This window comes from Myotis lucifugus, unplaced genomic scaffold, assembly GCF_000147115.1.
Source record: "Myotis lucifugus unplaced genomic scaffold, Myoluc2.0 scaffold_254, whole genome shotgun sequence".
In the NCBI taxonomy this organism is placed as follows: Eukaryota; Metazoa; Chordata; class Mammalia; order Chiroptera; family Vespertilionidae; genus Myotis; species Myotis lucifugus.
Window position 1 is genome coordinate 1,221,557 of NW_005871302.1, and position 8,667 is coordinate 1,230,223.

Genomic DNA, 8,667 nt, shown 5'->3' on the forward strand with positions numbered 1-8,667 from the left:
GTGACTTTGGCTGCCACGGTTCGTACTCTTCATGGAAAGCTTTTTATTTTTTAAAATTTTGTTTATTGATTGATTTTAGAAAGAGAGGGGAAGAGAGAAAGAGAGAGAAACATCGATTTGTTATTCGTTCCACTCATGCATTCATTCACTGATTCTTAAATGTTCCCTGATGGCGGATCAAACCCAAAACCTTGCTCCAACCAACTGCGCCACACTGGTCAGGGTTAAAATCCCAATGCCTCACTGCCATTCCCAGAGTCATTAGCCTGGAGATTTTTAAAACTTTTCCTTTTGAAATAATTTAGCCCCACCCGGGAAAGCTGGGTAGAGCCTTGTCCTGGTATGCTAAAATTGTGGGTCCCATCCCTGGTCAAAGCACATACAAGAATCAACCAATGAATGCATAAATAAATGGAACAACAAATTGATCTCTTTCTCTCTAAAAATCAATTTTAAAAAATTTAAAACTTACAGGAAAGTTGCAAAAATAATACAGAGAACTCCAATATACCCACAGGTTCAACAACTTTTCACATTTTGCCACTATGTTGTATCATTCTATTTTCTATCTTCTCAACATTTGAGAGTAGATTACATACATCATGTTTCTTTCTTTTTTTTTAAATATCTTTATTGATTTCAGAGAGGAAGGGAGAGGGAACGAGAGATAGAAACATTAATGATGAGAGAGAATCATTGATTGGCTGCCTCCTGCACATCCTCCACTGGGGATAAAGCCCATAACCCAGGCATGTGCCCTTGGCTGGAATCGAACCTGGGATCCTTCAGTCCACAGGCTGACGCTCTATCCACTGAGCCAAACCAGCCAGGGCTGTTTCTTCTTTTTTAAAAAAGAATTTACCGAAATGCATGGTTTAACTTCCTCATCAAAACCTTCCTTCTATTCTTTTGTGCTTTTGATTGACTAACACGAATTTCTAGAAAATTAACATTTGAACTTAGCTGTGATTCTAAACTGACCTTTCCCCCCGTAATAACGTTTGAGTTCCCCGTGTGCCTCGTTTTCTGAATGCTCCTACTTTTAAGCACGGAACATGCAGGTGATGTGGAAAGTGTAGGCAGATCTGAGAGAACGAGCCTGTTTCAGAGGGGCACCGTCACAGTGAACTCTTCTGGAAGCTTAACAAAACTAACCCAGCTGTCAGGTGTGTTTTTTAATTAATAACATTTTGTTTAATTAATAGCAACATAGATTAAGGGTTTGGAGACTTGCATGGAAACATTTTAGCCCCCTGGAACGTTCCTGCAGTTTGCAATCTTCCTATAGAAGTAACCATAAATCTCTAGAGGGGTAGCTGAGCAGGCATCGGGACTGTCATTGACATGGATGTGACATTTCCAAACAGTGGCAAGTTGAATCCCTTGTGACATAGTAGCTGTTGCTCTTTTGTTGATTGTTAAAGAGGCTCACCAATGTCTCTTGTGATTCTTAGGACTGTGGGGAGGTCACCGTCCTCACAGGCAGATTTCCATGTAGTGCTCACCTGAGATGCCGGATCACCTACTTACTGTATTCTGTCTAATTGTTATATTACATAATAGAATGAGATGATATCAAAGTGAACGTGTAATGACAATACATATTAATATTCTTGTAGCTATGGTTAGAGAAGCCGATGCCTCATTTCCACATTTTGTCATTAGCTAATATCAGCCAACGTTTCAGTGTATCCTTACAGAAATAAAAGTAGCATATAAATAAAAAAAATATATATTTTTATTTATTTCAGAGAGGAAGGGTGAAGGAGAGAGAGAAAGAAACATCAATGATGAGAGAGAACCATTGACTGGCGGCCTCCTGCATGCCCCTACTGGAGATCGAACCCGCAATCCGGGCATGTGCCCTTGACCAGAATTGAACCTGGGACCCTTCAGTCTTCAGGCACATGTTCTATCCATTGAGCCAAACCAGCTAGGGCATGCTTCTTTAAAAAAAAAATACATTTTTAAAATTGATTTTAGAGAGGAAGGGAGAGGGAGAGCGAGAGATAGAAACTTAAATGATGAGAGAGAATCATTAATCGGCTGCCTCCTGTACACCCTACCTTGGGGATCTAGGGGTTGTGGGCTCGATCCCCAAGGTAGGCTGCCTCCTACACACCCCCTAATGGGGATCGAGCCCACAACCTGGGCATGTGCCCCTGACCAGAATCGAACCCGGGACTCTTTGGTCCCCACGCTGACATTCTATCCCACTGAGCCAACCAGCTAGAGCAATACTGACATTTTTAAGAGTACAGACCAGTTATGTTATAGAATGTTTGGGTTTGTCTGATGTTTCTTCCCAATTAGATTCAGGGTATGCATCCCAGCCGGAATACTAGAAAAATGAAGGTGTGTCCTTTACAAGGCATCCCACCTGGAGGAGCAAGATGTCCACCTGCCCATGATTGATGATAATTTTGATCCCCCGGTCAAAGTTTTGTTGAACTTTCCCACTGTATAGTTACTATTTTTCTTCCTATAACTAAAAGGTCATATTCAGGGAGACACTTTTAGACAATGCAAATACATTCTTCCTCCTCAGACTCCCCCCACTCTCAGATTTATTGAGCAACCATTTATGATTCTTGCTTGAACCCATCTTGACTATGATGATGGAAAATGGTCATTTTCCAGTTCACCATTCCCTCCACAGCACTGGGATTTTTTTTTTTTGAAACAGCATTTTTGAGATATAACCGACAAGTAATTAACAGCACACATTTAACTTAAAGTGTACAATTTTGATGTTTTGACCTATGCTCTCCCATGAAACCATCACTACAACTAAGGTATGAACATAGCTACCGTCCTCAAAAGTTTCCTAGCGCTCCTATCTCCTACCTCTTACTCCCCTTCCAACCACTGATCTGTTCTGCTTTCTGTCGCTGTAGATTAGTTTGCATTTTTTAGAATTTTATATAAATGAAATCATACAGTATGTACTCTTTTTTTGGGGGGGGGTGTCTGGCTTTTTTCATTCAGTATACTTATTTTGATATCCAATTTTATTTGTAGCGTGATCAACAGTGCGCTCACTTTTATTGTGGGGTAGTAGTCTTCCATCATCTGGATACATTACAGTTTGTTTATCCATTCACCTGTTGTTGGATTTAGATAGTTTCCAGTTTGGGGGCGTTACAAATTAAGCTGCAATGAACATTTGTGGAGACATCTTTATATACGGACATATGCTTTTCTTTTTCTTGGGTAAATACTTAGGATTGGAGTATGTTTAACTTTTTAAGAACCTGCCAAACTGTTTTTCCGAAGTGGTGGTAATTTTTTACATCCCCACCAGCTGTATAAAAGTTCCAGTTCCTCCACAGTCTTGCCCAAACTGGGTATGGTCAGTCTTTTTCAGTTTTAACCATTCTAATAGGTACGCAGTGGTATCTCATTGTGGTTTTCATTTGCATTTATCTGATAACTAATGATATCAAATATTGTTTCATGGGCTTCTTTGCCATCCGTATATCCTCTTTATTGAAATATCTGTTTAAATGTTTTGCCCTTTGTCGGGGGGAGGTGTGGTATTTGCTTTCTTGTTATTGAGTTTTGAGATTTTGGATACAAGTCCTTCATTAGATACATGATTTACAAATATTTTCTCCCAGGCTGTGACGTGTTGTTTTATCCCCTAACAGTATATCTTTTGAGGAAAACAGTTTTTAGAATTTTGATGACGTTTCCCCTGAATGGTGTGGCTTGGTTGGTTGGAGCGTCATCCTCTACACCAGCGGTTCTCAGCCTGTGGTTCGCGACCCCTTTGGGAGTTGAACGACCCTTTCACAGGGGTCGCCTAAGATCATGGGAAAACACAAATATAATTACATATTATTTTTGTGATTAATCACTATGCTTTAATTATGTTCAATTTGTAACAATGAAAATACATCCTGCATATCAGATATTTACATTACGATTCATAACAGTAGCAAAATTACAGTTATGAAGTAGCAATGAAAATAATTTTATGGTTGAGGGTCACCACAACATGAAGAACTGTATTAAAGGGTCGCGGCATTAGGAAGGTTGAGAACCACTGCTCTACACGAAAAGGTCTTGGGTTGGATTCCCGGTCAGGGCACATACCCAGGTTTCAGGTTCGGATTTGAGTTCAATTCCTAGTTGGCAACAGATGGATATTTCTCTCTCACATCGATGTTTCTCTGTCTCTCTCTCTCTATATATAAATGTAACAAAAACTTATCCTTGGGTGAGGACGAAACATTTTTTATGCAGTTCAATGTATGAATTCAGTTTTTTATGATAAAAATTTGGGGGGGTCATATCTAAGATATCTTTGCCTAATCCAAGGTCACAAATGTTTTATCCTAGAAGTCTTATAGGCTTTGGTTTTATAGTTAGTTATATGACCTAAATGGTTACATTTAGGCATATGATTGAGTTAATTTTTGTAGATAGAATGGAGTATGGAAGGAAAATTATTTTTGCATATGAATATCTAATTGTTTTAGCACCATTTGTTAAAAAGATTATCCTTTTTCCATCGAGTTGTCTTTACACCTTTGTATAAATTATGATACATATGTGTGGGTTGGATTCAGATTTTTAAATGCTCCATTGGTATAAAGCCAAGAGCATGGGTTTGGGGTCTAGGCACGTTTGGGTTGGAATCCTAGTCTTGTCACTATCTAGGCATAGTTGACCTATAAAGTAGAAACAATGATACTACCCACCTCAGGGTGTTTCCTACAATTTACAATGTTTTCTCTCTGTATCTTCTGCTCTCCTTCTATGCAGCGTGCTAGAACTGGGAAAGCTGGTCTTGAGTAATGTTTTTATTTCTATTTAGATTAAAAAAATTTTTTTTCACCCTGGCTGGGTAGCTCAGTTGTTAGAGTGTTGTTTGGATAAGCCAAGGTTGTGGGTTCAACCCCCTCTCAGGGCACATACAAGAATCGATTACTGAATGCATAAATAACTGGAACAACAAATAGATGTTTCTCGCGCTCTCTCCCTTTCTCTTAAATCAATAAAAAGTATTTTTTTCAATTACAGTTTATAGTAAATATTATGTTTTATTAGTTTTAGGTATACAGCATACTGGTTAGACAATTATATACTTTACAAAGCATTTGCCCTGATATTTCCAGTACCCAACTGTCACCATACATAGTTATTACAATATTATTTTTAAAAAATGTAATTTATTGATTTTAGAGCAGTGGTTCTCAACCTTCTGGCCCTTTAAATACAGTTCCTCATGTTGTGACCCAACCATAAAATTATTTTTGTTGCTATTTCATCACTGTAATGTTGCTACTGTTATGAATTGTAATGTAAATATCTGATATGCAGGATGGTCTTAGGCGACCCCTGTGAAAGGGTCATTCGACCGCCAAAGGGGTTGAGAACCGCTGTTTTAGAGGGAGAGAGGAAGGGAGAATGAGAGAAAGAAAGATTGATTTGTTGTTCCACTTATTTATGCATTCATTGCTTGATTCTTGTATGTGCTCCTGACCAGCGATGGAACCCACAACCTTGGTGTATCCCGGATGATGCTCTAACCAACTGGGCTACCTGACTAGGGCACAATATTATTGTCTATATTTCCTATGTTGTACATTACATCCCTGTAAATAGGGAACGCTTCTCGAGTTAGTATGTCATCCTTGTGCAGAGGTCATGCTAATCTTCTCTGTATCATTCCAGTTTTAGTATATGTGCTGCCCAAAAGAGCACTTGAGTAATGTTTTTCAAACTCTTAGAATCCCAGGGCTCTAAGAGGGAAGGCAGGAAGGCTAATGGGTGCCATGGTATCCATGAACTATTTTCAACCGGTTTGAACATCTAACACAAATCAGACCTTTTGCTCCAGGCAAGGCTGTTTGGGCAAATTCCAATCCCTTTGCTTTTGGTGGGTGGGACCAGTATAACTTCTTGCCACTGGTTCAGAGCAGGAGCTCTGCTTAGCTACTCAATACAAGAACAATTTGTTATTACTTGACAACGGAATTTTTTGATAGACAACATTTTTCAAAACATTGGCCTCATGGAGAAATAATAAAGGAAACCTTCGGTGATTAAAAAAAAAAAAAAAATGGAAACCACTCACAGGGCAGGATCCAGAAAGCAACATGAATCTTGCCCTGTGTTTTCCAATGTGTTGGAAGACGAGTCCACAGCTAGCTAGAGACTCCCAGACGGATGAAGGGGAAATGGGCTTCGCTCTTAGAGGGACCCGAGAATGCAAAAGGAAACGAAAATGACTCAAACGTGGGAGTTCAGAGGGGGAATGTGTCTGCAAGATCCAGGACAACCTGGGAAGGCGTGAATCTAAGCACTCGCTTCCTACTGTGTACCATGCTGGTCCCAAGTTTCAGCACATCCCACCCCATCCCAGTGTGTTAGGAACCCATGTATAATTGATCAGTCCTTTAGCTAAAGTCAAGCCACATCCGTGATTGATCAGGGTGCGTTGCAGTTAACCCTCAACCCTGGTTGCTAATGGAAGAATTTCTGGCTGCATCAAGTCTTGGGACAGCGGATGATCCAGAGCTATTCCCCATTAGCTTGTGAAGGTATCCTGCGATGATTCACTTGTTATAAAAATATAATAGACAGTCTAGAAATCTTGGCAAATAGAGCAGAGTCAAGAGAGAGGGGAATAGATAAGGAGAGGGAAAAATAGAGAGGAAGGGGAGAGAAACAGAAATGTACCTATATTCTCAAAACTGTTACTGTTAACAGTTTTCCCAGACTTTTAATTCAATGAATTTTATTATAAAATATTCATACTTATCAAAGATAATTAAGTTGTACATGTAAAGTTTCAAGAATAATACAACAACCTAGCCAGTTTGGCGCAGTGGATAGAGCGTCCGCCTGCGGACGGAAAGGTCCCGGGTTCGATTCCGGCCAAGGGCACATGCCCGGGCTGCGGGCTTGGTCCCCAGTGGGTGGCGTGCAGAAGGCAGCCAATCAATGACTCTCTCATCATTGATGTTTCTATCTCTTCCTCCTTCTCCCTTCCTCTCTTAAATCAATAAAGAAATATATTTTTTTAAAAAAAGAATAATACAACAAATACTTGTGTATCCACCACTCAGATTCAGAACTAGAACATCCATCCCCAATACCTTTGAAGTGCCCTGTGCTACTTTACAGAATTAACCACATTCTGAAATTTTATTTATCATTTTCTTTCTTTTTTAAAGATTAAAAAGCCCTGGCCAGTGTGGCTTGGTTAATTGGAGTGTCGTCCCATACACCGAAAGGTGGCTGATTCCATTCCCAGTCAAGGTGCATAGCCAGGTTGCAGGTTCAATTGGGGCGTGTGAGGGAGGCAGCTGATCAATGTTTTTCACATTGATGTTTCTCTCTCTCCCTTCCTCTCTCTTTCTAAAACTCAATAAAAACATAATATTGGGTGAGGATTGAAAATTTAAAAAAAATTATTGACTTTAGAGAAACATCAATGTGTTGTTCCACTTACTTATGCATTCGTTGGTTGATTCTTGTATGTGCCCTGACTGGAGATCGAACCCTCCAGCTTGGTATTTGGGACAATGCTCTAACCAACTGAGCTACCTGGCCAGGGCTATAGGTATTGTATTATAAACAGTGCCGCTTTGAATATGCTTGGACACCTTTCTGGGTATTCATGTACAAGAGTTTCTGTAAGGTCATTTCTAGTCTTTTACGCACATGTAGTTCTTTTTTTTTTTTTTTTTTAAATATATTTTATTGATTTTTCACAGAGAGGAAGGGAGAGAGATAGAGAGTTAGAAACATCGATGAGAGAGAAACACCGATCAGCTGCCTCCTGCACACCTCCCACTGGGGATGTGCCCGCAACCCAGGCACATGCCCCCGACCGGAATCGAACCCGGGACCTTTCAGTCCGCAGGCCGACGCTCCATCCACTGAGCCAAACCGGCTTTGGCACATGTAGTTCTTTTTAAAAGATAGTTCCAATCATATGAACTATATGTGCACAAACACTCAATTTTGTGATGTGTCCTTTTTGTAAATTTCCTCCAAGTTCTTTTGTCTTTTTTTTTAAACTCCAAGTTTTTCTAAACCCTTTTGAATACAATTTTCATGGCTACGTCATATTTTACCAAGCGCCTATGTTAAAAGTTACTGGATGAGTCCCCTGTTTTTAAGCATTTATATGGTGTGTGTTTTTTCTTGACAGTGATAATTAACATGTGTTTACTTTTGAGATATTGAAAGGTTTTTGTTTTTTTTTACTTTTTGAAATCATGGTAAAATAGGCATAACACAATTTACAATGTTAAGAATTTTTAAGTGTAAAATTTAGCGGCAGTAAGTATATTTACACTGTTGTGACACTATCCATCTGAAGAACTTTCTTATCCCATTAAGTTGAAACCCTAACACTAACTCCCCACCCCATCTCCTCCTGCCAACCCCTGGTAACCTCTGTTCTACTCTCTGTCCTTATGAATTTGACTATTCTAGTATCTCATATAAGTGGAATTATATATCTGTCCTTTTGTGCCTGGCTTATTTCACTTACATAATGTTTTCAAAATTCATCTATGTTATAGCAAGTATCAGAATTTCATTCCTTTTTAAGGCTGAATAAAATGTCTTACAGCCCTGGCCGGGTAGCTCACTTGGTTGAAGCGTCGTAAATGACAAAATTTCATTCTTTATTGCTGGTAATAT

At 39.4% G+C, this 8,667-nt stretch overlaps 1 non-coding gene across 1 annotated transcript; it reads right to left on the reverse strand.

Annotated features, from left to right (window-relative positions):
- Positions 1-5,605: 5,605 nt before the first annotated feature.
- On the reverse strand, positions 5,606-5,712 carry LOC111827951. The gene has a single exon (XR_002831697.1). It is a non-coding gene; the product is annotated as a U6 spliceosomal RNA (small nuclear RNA).
- Between the last annotated feature and the right edge of the window lie 2,955 nt (positions 5,713-8,667).